Source organism: Sorex fumeus, unplaced genomic scaffold, assembly GCF_029834395.1.
Source record: "Sorex fumeus unplaced genomic scaffold, SorFum_2.1 ptg000098l, whole genome shotgun sequence".
In the NCBI taxonomy this organism is placed as follows: Eukaryota; Metazoa; Chordata; class Mammalia; order Eulipotyphla; family Soricidae; genus Sorex; species Sorex fumeus.
The window spans coordinates 11,267,414-11,293,134 of NW_026606155.1; positions in this window are offsets into that span (position 1 = coordinate 11,267,414).

Genomic DNA, 25,721 nt, shown 5'->3' on the forward strand with positions numbered 1-25,721 from the left:
AACTAGAAAGGAAAATAAAATTTTTTGGTTAACTGAATCAATGTTTTTGAAATGAGGCAAAATATAATATAATTAACTGCTTTATGGCTATTGTTTCATATCTGAAAAAGCTACACTCATATAGCAGAGTATAAATATACTTTCTATCTCCCTGTCAGCAATAATGTATCAGATTTTTTTAAATTTAAAATAGGATAGAGTATTCCAAAGATCTCATTAAATCAAATAGGATATTGCTAATAGAAAAATGACTTAAGTAAGAAACTTTATTTTTAATATTGATTATGTTTGTTGGAACTTAAAAACTACAAGTACAATATTTTAATTGTTGAAGGAGAATTTATATGAATTATTTTTACAAATATTTAATTTGTATTTCTGGATATGTTGACAGATTATAAAATTCCAGTTACTATGTTCTGATTCATATACTAAGCATTCAAATACTAAGCATTGTTAAATTCTGTATAAAATGATAGTTGGTCAAATAATTAGAATAGTGCAAGGATTACCAGTTTTATCCAATAAAATATGCATAAAATCAATATGCATAAGTATTTTAAAATGAAATTTTACTTTTAAGTTTAAATACAATATGTTTTTCTAAATATATATTAATTAAAAAACTCTATAATTAGGAAAAATTTTGCAAACAGATTTTGCTTTTGTTGTTAGTAAAGGTATGTCTAACACCAAGCTGCTCATTTCACAAATAATATGGACTGTAATTTTCTTGATTTGGCAGAACATTCATCAGATTTTACAACGTTCTGGCAGAATTTTATGCAAAATACAAATGTGAATACCAGAAAATATTTTATTTTGTTTTTTTAATTTTTTTATTTTGTTTTAATCATTGAGTTTTATAAAATTAAGTCATCAATATAAAAACAGATATAATTATAAGTGACAATTTACTGTGATTCAAATATAAAAATTATCATAATCTCATTCATAGAGAAGTAAAAATCATATAATTGTACATATAGGCATATTTGAAAATGTGTTTTATGATTGAGAAAATAACTAAATAATAGTATGCCTTTAGACATACTAAATGAAATGTAATATTTAAAAATGTTCAAATAAAAGTAGCACTCCCTAACTCAGTTTAAAGGACTTAGAAAAATTTTGTTTTGCTCTGCTTTGGGTTGACACCAGAAGGTCTAAGGGCTTAATACTAAATTTACTTTAAGCGACTACTTCTGGTGATTTCAGGAATCTATCCTGGTTCTCTAAATCTGAACCCAGGTCTGCCATGTCAAGTCAGGTGCTCTAGCAGCTGTAATATCTATTCGACCATAAGACTTATAAAAATACCAAAATCAGGTCAAGGCAAGACTTCATGAGAAAGAAATAATGCTAAGTGAAATATAACCATGAAATCAAAGATAGCTAAGTTGTATTTGACATATATACCACATATGAATATATATTTGTTATACATGTATAAATACATCATGCAGAATTTCATTATTTCTTTTCCTTGCAATTATTTTTATATTGCTGCTACTTATTGAAATAAAAATTTTATCACCATCCCATCTAACTATAGTGAGTTCTAGCAATGCAAGTGTACAAAAATTCTAGTACTAAAACCAGAACCTTTTATACCAAAATGTCAGTATGCATATGGCAGTAATAAAATTAATTTAAATGTAAAAGTAAAAGTAAAGGCCCTCCCATTGATCATCGATTTGTTCGAGTGGGCCCAGTAACACCTCCATTGGAGACCTTGTTGTTACTGTGTTTGGCATATCAAATACGTCACGGGGAGCTTGCCAGGCTCTAGTCCGAAAGTAGTGAGTGGTCGCAAGGTCAACCTAAAGTCAACCTGCAGCAATTTAAATGAATTAATCGTATAATTGAATACAAATGAATGGCACTAATAGACTAAAATGTTACTTTCCAAAAGCAATGAAACTCAATTTCAATATATGCAAAATAAAAGAATATATGAAATTCCACACATATTCATTTTAGAAGCATATAAAACAATCCCCCTAAAAAGAAAGATTTTTAATTTTTATTTTTGCTTATTGACTAAGGTTTTGGGATTTATAATATTTTAAGTGAATCACCATGAATTACAAAGTTACAAAGTTATTTATTAAGTCTCAGGAGTTCAGTGTTTCAAAACCAGGGAGCTTTTTTTAAATAAAGTCCAACAAACATACATCTGATGTAAAAGAAATAAGAAAGTGTATTTGCTATCCATTCTATTCAATATTCTAAATATAACAAAAGAGATTACTATTAAGCCACACAAAAGGGCCTACACACAATTTTCTTATGATTTAGGGTTATTAAACTTCTATATACTAGCAACTCACAGGGAACCTAATTTCAGAAATGCCCTTAAACAAATAGGTAAAAGAATGTAAAACCATTTATAAAAGCACCATATGGAAAACTATACAAAAAGTTTATTTGGAAGTTATTCAAGAATGTTTATATGTAATTATAACTGCGTGGATATGTATATGCAACTTTTATCCAAATTAATTGAAGCAGAAAGAGTTCAGGGAAAGAAATAATTAAAATGTGAAAGATGGCCTTCCTAGCATCCTGCTTATATAGAAAGTGTATAGCAAATATGGTACAGACAACATTGAGTTTCTTTACAGAACTTGATACAAACATACTCTAACATATATGCTAGAGTAGATGGACCTATAAGATATTATGTACAATTTAAAATAATTAGATATTATATCACTGTATCACTGTCATCCTGTTGTTCATTGATTTGCTCGAATAGGCGCCAGTAATGTCTCCATTTGTATCTGCTGCATACTGGAGGCTCTTTCAGGATCAGGGGAATGAGGACCATCATTGTTATTGTTTATTGGCATATCAAGTATGTCACAGGTAGCTTGCCAGGCTCTGCTATGTGAACAGGATACTCTCGGTAGCTTGCCGGGCTCTTGGGTAGGGAGATCTTAAATACAATTTAAAATCTTACTGTACTTACCAACCAATATGGTATGATTATTTATTTTTCTCCAAAATTTTATTTTACTAAAGCTGCATAAATTACAAAGTGTATTCAAAGTTGGACTTTTGACATACAATGTTCCATCATGAATCCTACTTCCGGTGTCAATTACCCTCCATCAGTAGTTCCCAGGTTCCCTTTTCCATACCCAATCCCCAACCAAAGCCTGCCATCTTAGCAGGCACCTTTTAAGTTTATTATTGAAATGTGGGTATCTGAGGGATAAATATTTGCATCTATTTTTCCTTAACACCTCCGGTGTACATGAATGCCCTTGATCCCTGAATCCTTTGCTTCTCATCTTTTCTCTATTAATTTTGATGTCTGTCATTCTCACTGGTATGAGATGACATCTCATTATTGTTTTAGCTTGCATATCTCCGGTGATCAGTGATGCAGGGTGTGTGTATGCATATGCATGTGCGTGTGTGTGTGGGTGTGTTTGTGTGTTCTTTATATCTATTAGCCATATGTATGTCTTCTTTGAGGAAATTTCTTCTTATCTCCACATTTTGGATGGGGTTGGTTGTTTTTTCTTGTTAAGTTTTCTAAAATTCTTTATAAATTTTGGATAACCCTTTGTCAGATGAGGTGGGTACATATATTATTCCAGTCTGTGAGGCATCTTTTTTATTTTTTTTATCATTATTTATTTTACATTGCAGTAGTGCTTTTTGGCTTCTTTTTTTCCCCTTGACTTTTTGGGTCACATTTGATGATGCTCAGTGGTTTCCTCCGGCTCTGCACCCAGGAATTACTCCTGAGAGTGCTTGGGGAGACATATGATATGCTGGGGATCAAACCCAGGTCAGCCACATGCAATGTTAATGCCCTGCCCACTGTATTATTTCTCCAGCTACTGCAGTAGGTTTTTAAATTGATGTAATCTTATTTGTTTCTCTTGTCCAGCAGCATTGACTTATTGAACGTACCTCTAGATTCAATGCCATGATGGATTCTATGATTTCCTAAATATAATTTATGAACTCAGTCTCATATCAAGATCTATAATTTATTTTGAATATGCTTTTATTCATGACGTGAGTTGGGAATCTAAGTTCATTTATTGTACATGTAGCTCACCAGTTTCCCCAAACACCATTTTTATTTTTGCTTTTTGGGTTGTACCCGGAAATGCTAAGCGATAGCACAGCGGGTAGGGCGTTCGCCTTACAAGCGGCCAACATGGCCGACCCGAGTTCGATTCCTCCGCCCCTCTCGGAGAGCCCGGCAAGCTACCGAGAGTATTCGATATGCCAGACACAGTAACAACAAAGTCTCCAATGGAGACATTACTGGGCCCGCTCGAGCAAAATCGACGATCAACAGGAGGGCCTTTACCTTTACCTTTACTTTTACCCGGAAATGCACAGGGGTTACTTCTGGATCATGCACTCAGGAATTGCTCCTGCCAGTGCTCAGGAGACCATACGGGATGCTGGGAATCAAACCCAGGTTGGCTGCGTGCAAGGCAAACGCCCTACCCGCTGTGCTATCTTTCCAGCCCCCCCAAAACCACCATTTTTGAAGAAGCTTTTCTTGTTACACTTTATAGTCAGTTCCTTTGTCAAAGATAGCTCTCTATATATCTGTGTATGTGTGTCTGGTGTCCAAATTCTGCTCCATTAGTTGGTGGAATCCTCATCCTCTGATGATGGGAATGTGACCTGGTTCAACTATTTTGGAAAATAATAGGAACACTTCTCAGAAAACTAAAAGCTGAGCCTCATCTGACCTAGAAATCCCACTTCTTTGCATTTACACCAAAGGCCCAAAATCTCTATTCATAAGAAATAAACAAACAATAAAATATACCCCAAAACATCTGTACACCTATGTTCACTGCAGCATTATTCACAGAATTCAAAATCTGGAAACAATGTAAATATCTATGAACAGATGACAGGATAAATAAACTATGATATATAAACACAATGGAACACTACTCACCCATAAGATAAAATCATGTAATTTGCCACTAGATTGGATAGAACTAGATGGTAGGAAGTTGGCCAGAAGGAGAGGGAGATACTGAAAGATCTCTTGGTTCTGTGAAATACAACAAAATATAATAAGGGAATAATAAATTGTCCAAAACAGGAGAATCTGTGAACTGGTCTACACAACTGAACTTTACCATGATAGGGATTTGGACCTGGGGGTGAGCAGGGAATCATGAGTCAATGGTGGATGAAAGTGTACACATTGTTGTTAGATGTGGCATTTGAAAGTTGTATGTGAGAATCCTATATTGGCAGATTTGCAAATCACTGTGACCCAAACAATCTATTAAAGATTATTTATTCAACACAGTATGTGTAAATATATGGTTAATATTACAAAATTCTATATTTTAAAGTTTCTAGAAGAGAGTACCTTAATATATCTCAGACATGATCTTTGGTGATGGATGTTAATTAAATAAATTTATGGTGACCATTCTCTTTACACACAAATAAAGAAGCATTAAGTCATACATCTGAAACTGTTAAGTCACGTGTCAACTATACCTCAATAAAAACATAAAAAATAAAAAGATATGAGGATTTGATAATTAGCTGCTATAGCCTCTTATAAAGTTATGCTATTACAGTGCTTATTATAGAAACACAGAATTGAAAGGGAGTAGGAATAGATTCTTGTATAGCAGGGAATTGATACTAATAGTGGTAGCATTATAACAATGATAAATACTTCAGCTCATAGCAATTGGATAACCACTGCTTAATGAAGAAAGATGATACTATGTGTTATATTAACAACAAAAAATATAAACTAAATAGTAATAGTTAAGCTTCACAGAGCATTTCCCCTGATCCTGATGTTGAACTAAGTTCCTTATCTCTTTAAATTTGCAACTTATACTTTCTTTTAATCGTTTTAGCTCCCATTTTACCTTTTGAAATGGTAATTTCAATAGAGCAACATTGGAGTGTCTGAATCAGGATCAGATATTATTTTCCTCTCACAAATCCAAATAACCTCCTCCTTGCTTATACATTTTAACCAGATCAACAAATAGAAAACAAAACAAAACAAAAATTTTCTTCTCCCACTTGTATTTAAATGTAAAGTCACTTCAAAACAACACAAATTACAATGTCAACATGTATAGAATTTTAATTAAATATAAACACAAACGAATTAAGGTTAAAACATATTAGCAGCCAGTGAGATAAGTGGTATTTCATAAATAATAATAATTTGTAAAAGTTCATATAATCCCCAAAAATATAAGTACAGTTAACAATATCATATTAGATTTTTATGTTTTATTAACTCCTGTAGATATCCTTCTGACATTTACAAGCACTTATTCTAATTCTGTGACACTTGCAATGAGAAAGTAACAATAATAAAACAACCAAAAATGAATCAAATTTTACTGAAATGGAAAATTGGCTGAATGTTTGCTTTTTATCTAATAAGAAAACTTTTGTTGGAGAAACTTGTTTGTTGTGATGGAATTTTAATAGCAAAACCTGGAAATTGTTACCTATTATTAGCTCAAACTATTGTACTTGCCTATTATCCTTATAATGTTGCCAGAGTAGAAAGTCTGTCAGTGTTTCCATTTCACTTAGGAATAAGCCAGGATGCTTTGCTCTGGGCTAAACCTGCCATGTGAGTCTAAAGTCAATTTTATTTTTCCTTAAATAAATTGTGAAATTCCTTTCAGCTAAGCCTATTTAGTCAGAATAGAACATAAATAAATGTAACTGACTCCAGATGCTTTGGGTGCCTACTGAGAAACAACAGAAAAGATACATTTGCTTAAAAGTGAAAAATAAATCTGAAAGCAATGGCCAATGTGTGCCTTTACTCTATATGAAATATGTGTCTTCATTTAAATGTGCACTTGCTTCTAAATTACTCTAAGACTACACAAAATCAGCTTTCCCGGCATATATATTTATAGTAACTCCCAAGCTTCAGATATTTTTAATGTAATATATGTTTTAAGTAATATATATATAATATATACCTTAATTATTGAATTATCATAATGCAGCATTATATATACATAAAATTGGAAGGCCCTACAGCCATCTTGCCTATTAAACCTGGCAAAGATCATTCCCAACCTCCATGCTTTTAAATATTACTGTGTGTTGATTCAGCCTCCTTGAAAAGGCACCCAGCAGGTTGGCAGGAGAAAAGCACCCAGCAGGTTGGCAGGATAAAAGCTTTCCTGTTTATTCAACAATGTGTCTCCATAGGGTGTACAGAAGCAATCAGACTGGCAGGTCTGACTTGGTGCATAAATATTTTATTTCCCAAATCTACCAACTACACTTGGCAAAATAGGAAAAGTGAGATACACCACCTACATCTGTCAGACTCACCTTGAGAAGTTCTAGTAATAACAAAGAGAGTTAACTCAGGTACCACCTAGTCCTTTCATTTGCATCTTTTGTTGACATTGTTGCTAAGAATCTGGCCAAACCACTATTCAATGCCAGGGTACACATTTCACCAGCTTCAGGGTACTAGAACTAGAGAAATTCACTGGGAGAAAGAATTATTTCTAGATCTCTGCCTAAATGGGGCTAGAAAGAAAACTCTAAATATAACACTATAGGATGATTTTTTCATGCGACAGAGGCCTGGGTTTAAACCCTAGTGTCACATGATGTCCAGAGCATTGCCTAGAGAACTCAACTGGGAGAAATGTCGCAAAAAAAAAAAATCAAAAACAATAAATAAAAACAAATACAACAACAAAAGAACTAGGCTTAAACAGTCATAAATTTGATGAGATTTAAATTTCTTTTCTTCAGAGTCGATGAGTGGGTAAAGGAGCTGATATATAAGTAGAGTGAAATACACTCAGTTGTAAAGAAAGAAAGTTGAAATTGCATTAAGGCACCATTACATGACTGGAACTATTATAGTACTGATTGGAAAGGGCCAAATGCAATATAGGCTTCTTCATTGTGGAACGTGATAATATATAGTCAGGTCAGGGCCATCAGACCCTGAGAATAAGCCCATAGAACTGAATCTACCAAAAGTGTAGGGCAGGGATGGGTGCGAAGGGACTTTATGTCATTGGTTAATGGGGGCGGGAGCAATAGTACAGTGGGTAGGGCGCTTGCTGTGCACACGACCAACTTGGGTTTGATTTTCAGCATCCCATATGGTCCCCTGAGCACCATCAAGAGTTATCCCTGAGTACAAAGTCAGGAGTAACCCCTGAGCATCACTGGGTGACCCAAAAAGAAAAAAACAAAAGACATTGCTAGATGAATACTGATGCTGGTATTTGGTGTGGTATTAAAATTTTGTACGCCTAAAACTTTCTAACAGTATAGTAAAGTGGAGGCTGAATAAAATGTTTTTTGTTTGTTTGTTTGCTTTTTAAAAGATCAACATGTTTTCCTTCCTTCCATATCTTAAGTGGGCTTCTAAACTCAATACTCTAGCTTTAAAATATGAATAGCGAGAAATATTTCTTTACTTTCATTGTAGAATTGGGGGATTCACAATTGGTGCTGTAGAATACTGAGTTACACAAGTATAAAGTTCTTTATTTTTAAGAGAAAATGATATCGAGTAGACAATATATTTGAAGGAAACCATAAATATTAATAGTAAGAAAATAACAAAGTCATATGGTAAATCAACTTAGGTGAAAACACTTCCCTTATCATAAATTATCTGAGTGATTCTAGGACAGATATGACCTCCCTAATCTCTAATTCTTCATCTGAGAAAACAGACACCTTCACTTGCTACAACAAGTTTTGAAGATAAATTGGTGAGGTGATGCTTAAAGAATCTGAAGAACTAAATAGAATTAATGTGTTCACTCAAGACTTAATTTGAGTAACTAGCCCTTTAATATTTTATTCAGCTGTCTGAAGTTGAGTCAGCTAAACTTAGATTCCCTCACATAATAAAAAGATCAGGCACCAGAGCTGTGATGGCAGCTTCATAATGCATTGAGGTAACTGATTATCTCTATCTTCTTGTCCTGACATTTTGACCTATGTCTTCTTTTCTATTCTAAAAGATATCACTCTCCTAAGATATGACTCTCCTAAGAGATATCACTCAATGTTGGAACATCACTCTTGCATTTTAATACAATTTTATTTAAGAATTTTGTCTCTGAATAAATATAGAAAAAGCAAAAACGTTTCAATAGCACTTCTGTAACAATATATGATCATGATTTTTATATACCCTGTACATATAATTTCTGTGTTAATCCTTGGTCATTTTAAATATAAATTAGGGTATGGTTTTATAAAATTCAATTATTATTCAGAACATTGGTCCACTGGAGCAGAAAAATACCTGATCTATAGTATTATGTATCAATAATGACCTCACTCAAACATCTTTTCTATGAGCTGATACTACTCTTAATTTTTTTTTCTTGGTTTTTGGGTCACACCTGGTGATGCTCAGGGGTTACTCCTCATTCTACATTCAGGAATTACTCCTGGTATTGCTCAGGGACAATATTTAATGCCAGCAATAGAATCCTGATCAGGATTGCCATGTGGAAGGCAAATGTTCTACCTGCTATATTATTAATATGCCCCCTGACTTGATACCATTCTGTGACATACAGTAGAAAGATTATAAAACCATTTTATTGTTCTTTCTAACTTTCTGAATCCTAGGAATAGGGAAATGAAAAAGCAATACTAACTGGGACTTTATAAAATGAGAAATGTAAGTAGAAATTTGTATAGAAAAAGTTAAATATGATATGCTTTGTTTAATACATAAATTGTCTAAAGATTTCTCACTTATTTTAAATGACAGTAATAAAATATCACCTTTTAAGAAGAGGCACAAGATTTCTCCCTATTAAATAAGTTTTTAAAAATAGTCAATTATTTATGTATTGTAATCTTTAAATAATTTAGATTTTGTATAAATAATTTAGAATTTTCAATCTTTTTCATATGGAAGCTTTGGTCAAAGAAGTAATGAAGCTAACTTTCTAAGCATTCTGATCTATCTTTATTTGGATGAAGCAAAGAACAACACTTGACATCATTATTTTAATTTAAGGCTTAGTTATCCGCCTCACGCATTACTAACTCAAGGTTTCAAATTTACTAGCACTGATTTCTACCTTTACAAATGTATTCATGATGAATATTTGACATCTTGGCATAGTACATACCAAGTCTGATTAAATCGGTTCTCAGAATGAAATGAGTGAAGGAAAGAGCATTATAATTACAGATCATTATGCTTTTAAACCCAACTTTGCGGTCACTTTGTAGATGAATCTGTTTAGCTTTCTATCTTCTCTCAAATTAGCATGGTCCATTTCACCCCCAATAATTTAGGAATAAAATATGATGCACCTGTTGTATAATCAAATTCAAATCATACAGTTTTTATTAGTTTATATGGTTACTCCACTTTACATATACACTCTGTAATCATGTTTTAACTGCATTTGCAAAATTCTTAAACCATATTCGAAAACCCTCCAAATTGTCTCCATATTATTGAATGATAATGACAGACTGCATTAAGACTCTAGAACCTAGAAATTATAATAGTTCTACTTATTACCCTTGATATCCAACATACTCTTCGTGTTCATGGAGTGAACAGATGCCATTGGGCTCCACTGGCAGAAGACAGGGACAAATAGAGATGTTACTGGCACCAGCTCCAGCCAATCGAAGATCAACAGGATAACAAGTGATAAAAGTGAAGTTATTGAACATACTGAAAGCTTGTTTTCCAAAAAAGGCATCTCTAAACCTACTAGTTTTTCTTCACTGCTATTCTTTGGATAATGCCCTCCAATATCCTCTCATGGTTCACTCTCCAAATTGGATTCACTAATTAATCTTACTTGCTTGTTTAAAACCCATTTCCTCTATGGAATCTGGGCAATCTCTTAATACATATATAAAAAAGAGCTTGTAAACAACTCAAGCTATTAACTTTTATATACAGCGTACAGTTAATTCTAAAGTTAGTGTGGGGTATTTATTCAGTTAGAGAATATTAGACCCGGTTTAATTTTTTTTTTTTAGGGAATAACATAGTTGGTGTTTTAGTCTTTATTCTGGCTCTGCACTCAGGGGTAAACTCGTGTTAGTATTCAGGAGACCACATGTAGTACCAAGAATTGAGCTCAGGTTGGCTACATGCAAGTAAAATATCCTATCTGCTGCAATATCACTCTCACTCTAGTCCCTGAGTTAAAAACTCTTTAAAGAGATAGATTAGTGAATGCAAAATAGATATTGATGCATTAAAAATAGCCTACAAATAGATGAAGTCTTAGTTATTAGACGTAATGGTATTTTTCAAGAGAAAACTTGCCTTTCACTCTATATTTATTTATTTTTACTAAGTCACTTGTGATTTATCAGACCTATGGATACACCACTGGTACTTGGATAGACTTGAACAATAGCTATATCAAGGAAGATAAGTATTTGCTTACCTCTCCTCTCCCATCTTTCTTTTAAAGATAAACACAAATTTCATCCAGAACTGATATCACCAGGAGGACCCAGATGGGGTAGGTGCTGTCTCCTTGCCTTCTCCAGATGGAATCCCGGTGACCATGAGCTTCTACAAGCATGGCTCTGGCATGTGGGTACCAGGACTGTTTTCTGAACTGTGTGGCCACCACGACATTTCCTGATGTGCAAAGTGATCAATGGAAAGTAAATAATATAGCATTTGTCTCTGAAAAACAGGCTTGAATGGTGATGGGAAAATCTGAGCAAAATATAATGTCCAACTGAAATGCATCTGGACTGTATTTAACTATGGTGCTATGCCACCCTGGGAGGGGAAGGGTATCTGTCCCTCCACCTGTCCCCCCTTGCAGTGGTAGTATGGTGGTCTGCATCTTTTATTATCTAATGAACAGCCAGGTATGAGATTGCATTGATGAGGCATGTGGGGCTTCATGGGATGAGGGATGGAATCAGCCCTGCTCTCCGCCATGAGAATGCTCTGGATGGCCACCCTCAAATGCCTCCTCTGGCTTCTGACTGACCATGAATCCAGAGGCACACATACCAATCTAGGAACCCAGGGGCTTCTGGCAGTAATTCCTCTAAGTTTATTACTAAAATATCAGAAAGCCAAATTTGCGTGGCCGCTATTGTGGCCACACGACATCATATGATCTTCACATTCAGCAATAGAAAACAAATTATCTAATGATGTCTTTGTGGCAGGTCTGAATGTTGGAGAAAATTTCAAATAACAATGTTGGGTCTTTTGTCGTAATATTGAATGTGATCACCGTAGAGAGAGAGAGAGAGAATAAAGTGAAAATCTGTCACACAGGGAGGGGGTTGGGGGGATAGGGGTAAAATGGGTTTCTTGGTGGTGGGAAATGTGTACTGTGAAGGAATGGGTGTTTCATCATTGTATCACTGACCGAGAGTTGAACTGAAAAGCTTTGTGACTGTTCTCATGGTGATTCAAAAAATAAATAAAATGAATAAATAAAAATAAAAACAAATTGGAAAGCCAGGTATGAGATGGCAGTGATGGAGCAACTGCAGTCTCATGGGAAGGGAAGCAGTACCGGCTCGTCCTTCACATCCTCCCAAGGTCATGAGTTGCCCCCCACAAGCAGCTCTCCGGCACTGCCATGGCACCAGATGCACAGAAACCAATCTCATATTATCGGGCTCTTGGCAGAAATTCCTCCAAACCTAATTAGTAAAATATCAGAAATCCAAAATCGCGTAGCCACTATTGTGGCCATGCAACATCATATGGTTCTCATAACCAGCTATAGAAAACAAATTATTTCACAATGTCTTTTCAGCAGTTCTGATTGTTGAGAAATTCTAAACAATAATGGTGCATCTTTTGGCAAAATAATGAATATAATCAAAGTAGAGAAAGAGTTAAGTAGAAATCATCTGCCTCACAGGCATTGGGAGGGGTGGGAGGGGGGTGTTTATTGGGGATATTGGTGGTGAAAAATAAGTACTGATGAAGGGAAAGGGGTTTGATCATTGTATTACCGAGACTTAAACCTGAAAGCTTTGTAACTTTCCCACAGTGATTCAACAAATATAACAATAAATTAATAAATAAATAAATAACAGGAATTAAAAGTTTTTTCTTCTATGGTACTTCTAAACTATGGAATACTATGCAGCAACTAGGAAAAATGAAATTATGAAATTTTCTTATACATGATGGACATATAGAGTATCATGCTAAGTGAAATGAGTTAGAAAAAGGATAGACATGGAATGAATGGATTCATTTGTGGGATATATAAAAAAAACAAGATAAAATCAATACTCAAGAACAGTAGAAATAAGGGACAGAAGGATTGTTCCATAGTTGGAAACCTACCTCAAATGTCGTAGAAGGTAGTGGGGATAAAAAAGAGATCACCAGGACAAAGATAGTTGGAAACAATTACACTGGATAGGAACATCATGCTGAAAACAGATAAGGGAACAAACATGATAACCTCTCAGTTCATGTATTGAAAATCACAATGCCCCAAAGGGAAGAGAGAGTGTGTGTAAAATTGCCTGTTATAGAGGCTGGGGGCAGGGTGTAAATTGGTTGTGGGAATGTACACTGGTGGAGGGATACGTGTTGGAACACTGTATGATCAGCTTTAAAACTCTGTATCTCACAGTGGGAAAGAAAGAAAGAAAGGAAGAAAGAAAGAAGGAAGGAAGGAAGGAAGGAAGGAAGGAAGGAAGGAAGGAAAGAAAGGAAGAAAGAGAAAGAGAGAGAAAGAGAAAGAAAGAAAGAAAGACTACTGTACTTTAACATAAATTAGAATTTCTCACTTTTTTCCATAACCCAAACATTTTCTCATATTTTATATTGTATTCCTATCTTTGTTAGTCTTAAATATAGTTTCATATATATAATATATGTATATTATATATTATATATTTGAGAGAAAGAATCCGGAGTTCTGCCTTCCATCGATGGTCAAGAATCAGGGACACTGTCTCGTTTGCCAAGGTGTCGAAAATCAGATGGGATGGACACATAATGAGATTTGGAGATGACCGCTGGATAGAGCCATTACCTCTGGATTCCACTGGATGTCAGAAGATCACGTGGTTGCCCACCTATGAGATGGTCAGATATCTTCGTCAAGACCCTGAACAATCAGTTGAGGCTCTTTGTGTTCCGAGAACGAGCAGATGCCTTTGGGCTACACTAGCACATGACAGGGATTAAGGGAGACGTTAATGGTGCCTGGTGGAGCAAATCGATGAGTAACGGGATGTCAAGTGATCAAGTGATATATATTTTTTTCCGTTTATCTAAATAGGTTTTAATTCATAGTGTTTTCTTCTCACACTCATCATTTCTCTTTAATTTATTATTTGTTTTTTACTTTTTGGTTTACAACACATTTACTTCTTTTACAACTGCCTATTTATCATTTTATTTTCATTTTTGAGCTTCTGATTATATTCAGAGAACATGGTATTCTTTTTGATACTTAGAAAACATGGTTGAATGAATCAACATTCAGTTATGGGCATACAAAGATGCCTGGAATCCGCAAGACCATACTGCACAGTGCTAAATTTGAGGAGGAACAATGTGGTACTGGAGATCAATTTTACATATGCAAAGTATATGTACTATGGACTAGCACTTTGAGCTACCCTTTTGCCTTTGAAAGGTATGCAATTATTTAATATGTATCTATTTTCTTATCTGCATCTGATCATTTCAATGTATAGACGTGATTCAATATTTTGTGCTTTCACTCATTGTAACTACTATCTTCTTTGATAATCCATACCTATGAATTTATGTTAGCACTGTAGCACTGTCCTCCCATTGTTCATCCATTTGCTTGAGCGGGCAACAGTAATGCCTCCATTGAGAGACTTGTTACTGTTTTTGGCATATCGAATACACCACGGGGAGCTTGCCAGGATGTGCTGTGCAGGCGGGACACTCTCGGTAGCTTGCTGGGCTCTCCGAGAGGGATGGAGGAATTGAACCCGGGGTGGCCACATGCAAGGCCCTACTGCTTTACTATCACTTCAGCCAGAATTTATTAGACCATAGTATTTGATTCCTTGAGCATCTAAGTTATTAAAAAAGATCTTAACAACTTTCAAGAAATTTTTACTTTAATTTGGGGAACTATTGTGGCACCATTGAGTTAAAATCATTCTAGCAACACATAGATCATTTTCTAAATTATTGTTGCTGTCCCATGCAGAGCCCCGGCAACCAAAGACTTCCAGAAGCAGCCACAGCCATGCCGAGACCACTCTCCACACGTCTAGACAAGCCTCATGCATAAAGGAACTGGCACAGGAACCCAGGCATGCAGGTCCTGAGGCTGATATCTCCAAGTCTGCTCGGATCGGAACTGGGCCTTCTCTACCCAGATTCCCCATCTTCCAGTAGGTACGTGTTACACCCACCAGTTGCTCCCAGCGCCAGGTGGTTCCCACCAATGGTCAAGACCCAGGGACTATAAAACCCCGCTCCCAGAAGTGCACGGCCACATTCGTGACTTTGTGACATCTTATTATCTTGTTTTTACTTTGGAGAACCTGGCAGGCTACCAAAAGTATCCTGTCCGCATGGCAGTCTGACAAACTTCCCGTGTCGGTACTCAATATGTCAAATACCAGTGCCAATGATAGGTCTAATTCTCTTAGCCCTGAAAGAGCATTGAATATGGCTCTTTTAAAATCTCAGGGCTAGGAAGAAGGAGACGTTACTGGTGCCTGCTCGAGGCAATTGACGAGCAACAGGATGATTGTGATCATGATTGTGATCATCCCATGCTTAGATCTCAGGCATTGAATTTGAGCATATCTTATGTGATGAAGTTTTCCTGTTTCTGTGGGAGATGTATATGACAACAAGAATGTCTTTGATATTAATTTATTTGTTCTGTTCATAGCATTAAAGTTATGCAGAAGTATAAGGGAGGTATAGGGCATTAGCGAAGTCTTTGATATCTTATATTTTCTATTGATAGTAATAAAGATATGCATAATATGGGTTCTCACTTTTTAATAAGGGTATGTAACTTCAGAGTATTTCACATATTTACTAATGTAGCCACTACCTAATATTTCCTACTCATAATTTTTGTATCCTCACCAGGGATATTCAAATAACACTAAGTGGGACTACTAGGAATTACAAGATTGTGATATTTATTTTATTCAACAGCGTTTCCACAGCTATTATGCCTAATTAGTTATTTTCTGCATTTTGCTCAATGTGTAATAAAAATGCTTCATTTGCCTCCTCTGATTTAACCTAACAATCCTTTACTGTTTACTTTTAATGAGCTCTATTGTTTCTAGTAAAGATGAAAGATATAAATTAGTTTAGAGGATATTGATCTCTTAGAAGATTGAATTTCAATGTCCATTTGTAAGGTGTTCAGAATTGGAAATGCATTCTACCCAGTATCAATGTTATGAGCAATGATAAAATGTCCAGAGCATAGTGCATATCATTTAAAATATCACACCATATAAACTCAATATCTTTATAGTACTACAATATCCGTAGCTTTGGTATAACAATAAATAGCTAGAATGTTTTAATTAAATCACTTACTAAATACCTATATGGGATTCAGTATTATATAATATGGTTTCAAGGCCAGGTAGAGCATTTGCCTTGCGCATGGTCAACCCAGAAGTAATTCCTGAGTACAGAGTCAGGAATAACCTCCAAGCACAGTTATGTGTATCCCCAAAAAACAAGTAACCAAAAAGTAGCAACAGCTGTGCCATTACTAGGGTCAGAACAAAGAATATTTGGCTTAAAATACAAGTTATAGTCAGAGACTATAAAACCCAGCTCCCGGAAGAGAACAACGCAGAGTCTCCTGCCCCCACGCCTGTCTGTTCTAGCCGGGGCCCCTTGGAGGGGAGCGGGTTGAGTTTCCCTCCCCGCCCCGACCAGGGCTCAGGCAGCCGAAGACCTCCAGGACCAGCCACCACCATGCTGAGACCAGTCTCCACACGCTTGAAGGTACCAACAGAGGAACACAGGCATTCGGGTCCTGGGGCTGAGATCTCCAAGCCTGCTCGGATCGGGGCTGAACATCCTCCACCCAGATCCTCCAAATTCCAGTAGGCAGGGATCACACCCACCAACTGGCCCCCTGGTGCCATGTAATCCCGTCAACAGCCATATAAAAGACTATAAAAGCCAGCTCCCGGAAGCAACATCTTACTATCTCATTCCTACTTTGGACAAACTGGCAGGCTACCGAATGTAACCTGCCCACAGGGCAGAGTCTGGCAAACTCCCCGTGGTGTACCCAATATGCCAAATACCAGTAACAATGATGGGTCTCATTCTCCTAACCTGAAAGAGCCTTGAATATGTCACTTTTTAAAAAATCTCAGGGCTAGGATGAAGGAGACGTTACTGGGACCTGCTCGAGGCAATTGACGAACAACAGGATGGTCGTGATCGTGATCGAAAATAAATTAGGAAAAACAACTAGTATTTTGAAGTTAGGGTGCTTGGGTACTTTATCCTGCAAATCCAATTTTCAAACTTTTTTTAAAATTTATTAAGAGAATCAGTAGCAAAACTCTTATTCTGAGTAAGTGTGGGTGGGAGAAACCCCACTATACTCAGGGTTAATGCTTGTTTTGGTAGTAGTCATTTTATTTTTATTCAAAGTATTCTCTCTCATAATTATTAATTCATTAGGTAATGCTGTCTTAGATCATAAATATTTACGTATTATAGGGACACAATGTTATTAATATGCCAATTACAAAAATGTCAATTTTCTTTCATCAATGTCCATAAAACCCTATCCTACCACATACTACCCACTAAAAACTTTCATAGTAGATAATATCAGATCTTTTGTCAGAACTTAAGAATTTGTTTTTATTGTATGTGGTCCATTTCTTTGCTTTGTTCTTTTATATGATGCATATGAGTACATCACCTGGTATTTGTTTTTCTCCCTACTAAATTTTCTTCATATGAAATTTTCCAAGTTCCAGTCATGTTGTAGCTAAAAGCAATGGTTATTATTTTCTTATGGATGAATAGTGTTCGAATGTGTGTATATCTTTGTGTGTAAGCCTAAACTTCTTCATGTGCCTATATTTGTATTGGGCATTCTATCATATGCAGAGTTTAGGTATTATAGTGTTGCAATGAACACACTCTAATTTGGGTGGGATACACATCCATCAATGTTCAAGGGATTCCTCCTGGCTTTATACTCAAGAATTACTCTTGACAGGGCTCAGAGGATCATGCAAGATGTTGGAGATCAGTGCTCAGTCAGCCTTGTGCAAGGCAAATTACCTACTTGCTCTAGTCCCACTTCTATTTAAATTAGTATATTTTATTCTTTGGGCAGAGAAGTTATAGAAAAATTATTGTATTACATGTTAGTTATCTTGTACTTTTTTGGATAAATCTCTATTCTGATTTATATTGAGTTTGACCCAGTATACATTCCCACTGACAGTGAATGAGGTAACTAATTTCTTCAATTAGGAAAAAAAAATAGATCAGTGTTGCTGTTTCTTCTCCCAACTGTTAATTCTGTTAAGTGTTCAATTCCAGAATCACAAATTAAAAATGACTCTTATAATAAATATAAAAATGTATATATTTCATATGTAATATATATGCATATATATCAATACATGAAGCAGGAATACTATTTAATAGTTCTCTTTTGTCTAGTTATTTCAAAATAGTTTATTTCAAAATAGCATGTACTTAATAACTGAAAAATGTCACTAGATAGTGATTTCCTATGTTTGATATGGAGACAAGATAATACACGCAATTTGAATATTATTTATACTGTCACTGTCACTGTCCTCCCATTGTTCATTGATTTGCTCGAGCAGGCCCAGTAACATCTCCATTGTGACAATTGTTATTGTATTTGGCATATGGAATATGTCACGGGTAGCTTTCCAGGCTTTGCCGTGAGGGCGAGAAACTCTCGGGAGCCTGCCGGGCTCTCTGATAGGGGTGGAGGAATCGAACTCTGGTCGGCCATATTGGCCGCTTGCAAGGCAAATGCCCTACTTGCTGTGCTATCGCTACAGCCCATTATCTATACATTGAGTGGGATTATAACAAATAGCAAGTAGAATTTTAGAATTCCACATAACTATTTTAAAGAATTAAAATATTTCTTTTGTCATTGTGTGACCTCTTATAGTCTAGTTCTCACTCTCAGACAACAACTATCAGGCTGCCGGGAGTATCCTGCCCACATATATGCCTGACTGGGAACACCTGTAAAGGTGATTAGAGGATGCTCAAAAGCCTTCATCGCTCTTGGAGAGCTCAGCAAGCTACCAAGAGTATCCCGCCGCATGGCAGAGCCTGGCAAGCTACCCGTGGCATACTCCATATGACCCTAACAGTAACAATGGTGGTCCTTATTCCACTGACCCTGAGAGAGCCCCCAATATGACATCGGGCTACACTAGCACATGGCAGGGATGAATGGAAATGTTACTGTTGCCCACTCAAGCAAATCGATGAACAACGGGCTGATAGTGATAGTCATTACTTTTCATTATCCATTTGTAACAGATATTAGAATTTTCTGTCCATTTCTATGAGAGGTTTGGTTTGGGGAGATGGGTTGAGATCAATGCAATGGAGAACTGAGAGCTATATGGTACTTAGTCAACTAAAGGTATTCAGGGCTCTCAAAGCTACATTGAGAACCTCAGAAAAAAGTACCATGTAATTTCAGGGATATAACCAGGTCCACTATATGCAAATCATGTGCTTTAACCTCTATACCATCACTCCAGTTCTAATGTTATCTCTTCTTAATTGTTATTCTTTCTTCCTTCCTTATCCCTCAACATTTTTTTTTGTTTTTGAACCACACCAGACTGTTCTTAGAGCTTACTCCTGTCTCTGTGCCCAAGGATTACTCTGAATAGTGCTCTGGGTACAAGGTGTTATGCCAGGCATTGAAACTGGGTTGACTGCATTCCTTATAATTAGTACCATCTTTCCAACTCCGCCCCTCTTTTGTTTCTTCTCTCCAGTCTTCTTTTTTCTACCTTCTTTTCTTCCCCCTTGTTTTCCATATTTTTCTATCTTCCTCCATTATTCCTTTACAATTTATAGTATTTGAGGAAAGCATGAGGCACCAAGAATTAGTTTCTGCTAGTTACTTTCAAATTCCAAAGATAAAACACTAAATTGTCTCACACAGTAACTTTCTTTAGGAAATAAGCCAAAATGAGCATGCATAAATACTTTTAAGTCACTCCCACAACAATCTAAATACTTGTAGAAATTTGTAGTGTTTTGTCCATGTGGTATGCATATGGGTATGATAAATCCAATATTTCTAGAGAGAAGATTTAGTCAATATTATATGCTGCACCAGAATATTTTAAGCTCCCACATAAATATGTGAATTATTGGGATAACCTTCATGCAGCGTACTAAAACTTGAAGATCTAGGGTACAATGAATTCTGATCTCTATTTTTATTAAGCTTACTTAATACAAATATATATTAGTGATACAATTATATTATATAATATATTAGGCATCATACAAGGTCATTATAGTAGGTAATATATTATATATTACATGATATCTCATTTTGTAAATACTAGCATCTCAGGTGAATAAATAATAAAGTTGTCAGTATTTTTAAAATGTACTTCAGCATTTATTGCATTGAATTTTAAAAAGGGAACCTTAGTATTGTTTATCTACTTAATATTTAGTTTCACTTTTTATGTGTCAAATTTATGTGTCAATTTATGTGTCAAATTAAGATACTTTCAAACTATATATACTAGACATTTAAAGAATCTATGAAAACAATATTAGACTCATTGGTAGTTTTATATTAAATAGAAATCATATCAGGTTAGCATATTAATTGGTGAACAACTCAAAAGATTATGAAGAATAAATGAATCTCAAGAAAAATGCTTTGAGATGCTTCTGCTTATGATAGGTAGTTGCCGAATGCTTTTTGAGAGAGAGAAGCAGCTATTCTACACTTCATTAAGTTGTCTCTTAATTGATTTACCTGCAATAGCAAATAGGCCTCTAGGGATAGGGATGTTTGTTTACTGACACTGGCTGAAGGTGTAATGAAGTCACATTTTCAATCATACAATGTTCCAACACTCATCCTTCCACCAGTGTACATTTCCCACCACCGACATCCCCAGTTTCCCTCCCAACAGCCTGTCTCTATGACAAGCACTTTTCTTCTCTCTCTCTCTCTCTCTCTCTCTCTCTCTCTCTATCTCTATCTCTCTCTCTCTCTCTCCCTCTCTGTCTCTGTATCAGTCTCTCTTTTCTTTCTTTCTGTCTCTGTGTGCATGTGTCTCTCTCTCACTGTCTTTCCCCCTGCCCCCCTTGCTTTGGGACAGTATGGTTTGCAATATAGGTGCTGAGAGGTTGTGTTTGTTCCTTTACCTGTTTTCAGCAATTAGTTCTTATCCAGGGTGATCATTTCCAACTATCTTTGTCATGGTGGACCCTTCTCTAACCAACTTCCTTCTCTCCCAACATTTGAAGCAGTCTTCCAAACATGGACCAATGCTCCAGGCCCTTGTTTCTACTTTTCTTGGGTATTGGTTTTATATTATGGTTTTATATATATACATATATATGTATATCTCACAAATGAATCCAATCATCATATGTCTATCCCTTTCGTTATAACTCAATTTATTCAGCATGATATTCTCCATGTCCATCCATTTATAAGACAATTTCATAACTTCATTTTTCTTAGTAGCCACGTAGTATTCCATTGTGTAGATGCACCATAGTTCCTTTAACCAGTCATCTGTTCTTGGGCACTCTTATTGTTTCGGGCACTTTGATTGTTTCCAGATTCTGGCTATTGTGATTAGTACTACAGTGAGCATAGAAGTGCAGATAGCATTTTTGCTTTGTGTTTTTGAGCCCCTGGGCTGTATTTCCAGAAGAGGTTTGCAGTGTCATATGGACATTTAATTTCTAGTTTTTTGAGGAATGCCCATATTGTTTTTCAAAACAGTTGGACCAGTGGGTATTCCCACCAAAAATGAAGAAGAGTCCCACATCTACACCATCATTGGTTGCTCTTGTACTTTTTGATATGTGCCAGATTCTGTGGTGTGAGATGATATCTCATTGTTATTTTGATCTGTATTTTCTTGATGATTAGCAATGTAGACATTTTTTATGTGCCTTTTGGCCATTTGCAAATCTTTGAGAAAATTTCTGATCATTTCTTTCTCCCTAGAACAGTCCTCTTAACAAAATACGTAGATCAAATTGGTGATAATGTCTATGACTGTGATATATAGTATTTATAGAATTTCAACTTATGAGACTTTTGCAATACATATAGAATTTCAATAAAATAAGGCACAAAAATAAAGAAATATAAACACTATTAAAGAATCAGTGAAGAAATGAAACTTTGGAAACAGTGCATCTTTTAAAGTCCATCAAATATTTTCAATAGAGACAACATTAAAAAAATGAGAAAACTAAAGTATTTTATTAGACTATTAACATCAGTTTTTTTCTCACTTGTTAAAATTTAATAAGGTATATATGTGTGTATGTGTGTTTAAGTGTGTATGTTACAACTTTCTGTGTCAGGAAGTTACTGGGATCTTTAATCAAAGAAAAAAACGTACAATATGTAGAAAATGTAAGCTTAGATGTGATGGTGTCATGTAAAACAGTAATAAGTCCTAGTTACTTATTTATATCGATTACTTATTTAAGTATAAAAAATTGTTTTCCCTTATTTACTTCACTCTACTGTTTACTGGGCCCACTCGAGCAAAATAGATGAATAATGGGAGGACAGTGACAGTGACTTGACTCTATAATAAGAGAATGAATTTCACATTGTCTTCTAGAAAATATGCTCTGCTTATGTTTTTTCCATTCCATTTTTGTGCATTTTTCTACTAATTACTTCATAACCCCTTGGAAATTAATCTAGTATTCTCTCTTGCTAATCATCAACATTTTATTGTTACTTTCATCACAATTTTTAAAATGTTAACAAATTGCATTCAAAGCTATAAATAATATGGTGGTAAAGTATATTTCTAAGTGTTCTTCCCTTATTCCCTTCATTATCTCATAAATATGAACAGATTTGATTTCCATTTATTCTCTACTTATCCACTCAGAAATTGCTGGAGCTGAAATAACCTTTATAACAATGGATTTGCATTAAAAAACTAAACAATATTTTGAAGGTTAAAATGTGATTGTGGTTTTGATTTTGTTATGCCAAATATTAAATTAAGGGCCTCATGTATTCAAGGCAAGTCTTTACCACTGAGCTAAATGCTTGGCCCTTTAAAATGTTATTTTTCCATATAATATAATTAATTTGCTTCCATAGCAGTTTTATATAAAATTGTAATTTGTTGTAATTATTTTCCATTTTGAGAATAAAAAAACTTGAGTCTAATAGTGATCAGTAGGATTCCAGAAATTTATATATTGATAATTTAATTCATTGTTGAACTTTTTGTTAGGAATCTATCACTGTAGTCCAAATATGATCCATATATCTTCCAGGGAAAGTTGTGTAAACACACACACACAAACCTTCTAGCTATAGAATTCAAGAATAATTCTTAAATTTTTGCAAACCTTTAAATGTTAAATATTAGAAACTTAATTTTATATACCAATGAAGTGGTGAATAAAAAAAGTGTTGAGAAAAATTTCTAACGTTCCACTAATTTTCAGTGAAAAACAATACAATGTCAAATAACGTATCAAATCATTACAAACTATAATATATCTTAGTTTTATCTTTCCCTATAAACTGCAGAGAACTGTGATTGAGAGTGTTTCCCTTTTCTTTCTGACCACCTGTTTGGATTCTCATTGAATTATTTGACTTACTTGTTTTTCTTAGGTACTACCTTGTGATCAGAAAAGATCTTAATGAATTATGGCAGAAGAAGCCTACGGTCTGTTTCTCATCTGGAGAATGCTGGATTGCAACCTCATTTATCCTGATGAATTGACAGTGAAACTCTAGAGATTTAGTTTGATTTCCTGTCTTAGGCACTTTGAATATACCCACCCCATCCTCAACATTGTTTCCCTAAAGAGATGATAAATACCAGAGATTTACAAGATCAACATACAGTTTTATCATGTTTGAGATCTTCATATTAGTTGTTGCATTTTACGAATGGACAAGGATAATCAGTTTTTCACTTTGCACACATAAAGATGTCAGTTTTTAAGGATGAGGTGTTATACCAAAAATCAGTGTTTCACTGGAAGGATACCAGTCCACACAGAATTTTAGGAGGACCTAGGTTGGAATTGAACTGAGCACATCTGTTATCATATTTTTGTAAATGATGAGCAGTGTGAGTTTCTTGACAGAATAGCTGAAATTACAATTTTAATAGTTGGCTGAAAGGGCTGCCAGTAACCCCTGAGGCTGATGGTTCCACACTGGTAGTAAATGAAGCTAACTCCAGCCATGACAGAGTTCCATATTCAGCACATCTAGGCAGTATACCACAAACTGATAAAATTTGATTCCCAGCACATATGTGATACAGTAGAAACATTATGCAGTGCAGAAAGATAGCATGACAAAGCAATGAATGCAGATTATATTTTCTCTAAAGATCCCTAGACCTTAATCCTATTGAGTTAGTAGTTAGTATGACATCAAATAAAATGCCACAGAGACAAAGAGCTAAAGTGAATGAGCCCTTTATTTCTCAGGCAACCGCAGGTGAACGTCTGAGCTCACAAAGTAGTGCAGAGATGCGATAAAGGAAGACCTCAAAGAGAAGAGCAGCAGTGCTGGCAGATGCGGCAGAAGCCAGGAAAAGCATTCGTAACTCCTGCCTGTCTTAGCCAACTACAAGACCAAAATGACTGCCCTCCAATGTCCTGATGGCTCTATCACATCTTCCATAAGGGCAATGGAGAAGATTATCCATGACTTCTACTCAGATTTCTTCGATAGTCACATACACCTGCCCACATACCAAATTCCACAGGATGGATATGTAGTTCCCAACATTCTCCCTTCTGAAATCTGACACACCATTTCGTCGGTAAAGAAACAAAGAGCATTTGGCGCAGACAATGTCAGACCTGAACACCTGAAGAACCTGCCTTCAGTACTCATCAATATACTGGCTTGGCTCTTCACACACTACCTGTCTGAACGCAAGAGTCCGTCCCAATGGAAAACCAGCAGGACTGTACTACTGTACAACAAGGGAGACATCCACGACATTGGCAACTATCGCCTGATCTGCCTACTGTCAGTCATCTACAGGCTGTTCACTCAAGTCATCCTGAATAGGATTGGCAGAACACTGGATGAAGGACAACCAAGTGAGCAAGCCGGTTTCTGAAAATGATTCAGCACGATTGACCATATTCACATGATAACCAAGCTCATTGAGGTTTGTTGGGAGTTCAAGATGTCACTCTGTCTAATGTTCATTGGTTTAAAGAAGGCCTTTGATTCTGTTGAAGCCCTAGTCAATCAAGGTATTCAAACTCAATACATTAGGATCCTCCATGAGCTGTATTATAGATTCACTACCAGGATCTCATCATTCTACAAAGAAGTGATCATTGATGTCAAGAGAGGGGTTAGGCAGGGTGATACCATTTTACCAAAACTCTTAAGTGCCACCCTTGAGAATGAAATGCGACAACTGGAATGGGAAGGAATGGGAGTGAAGATATATGGTTGGCAACTACACTACCT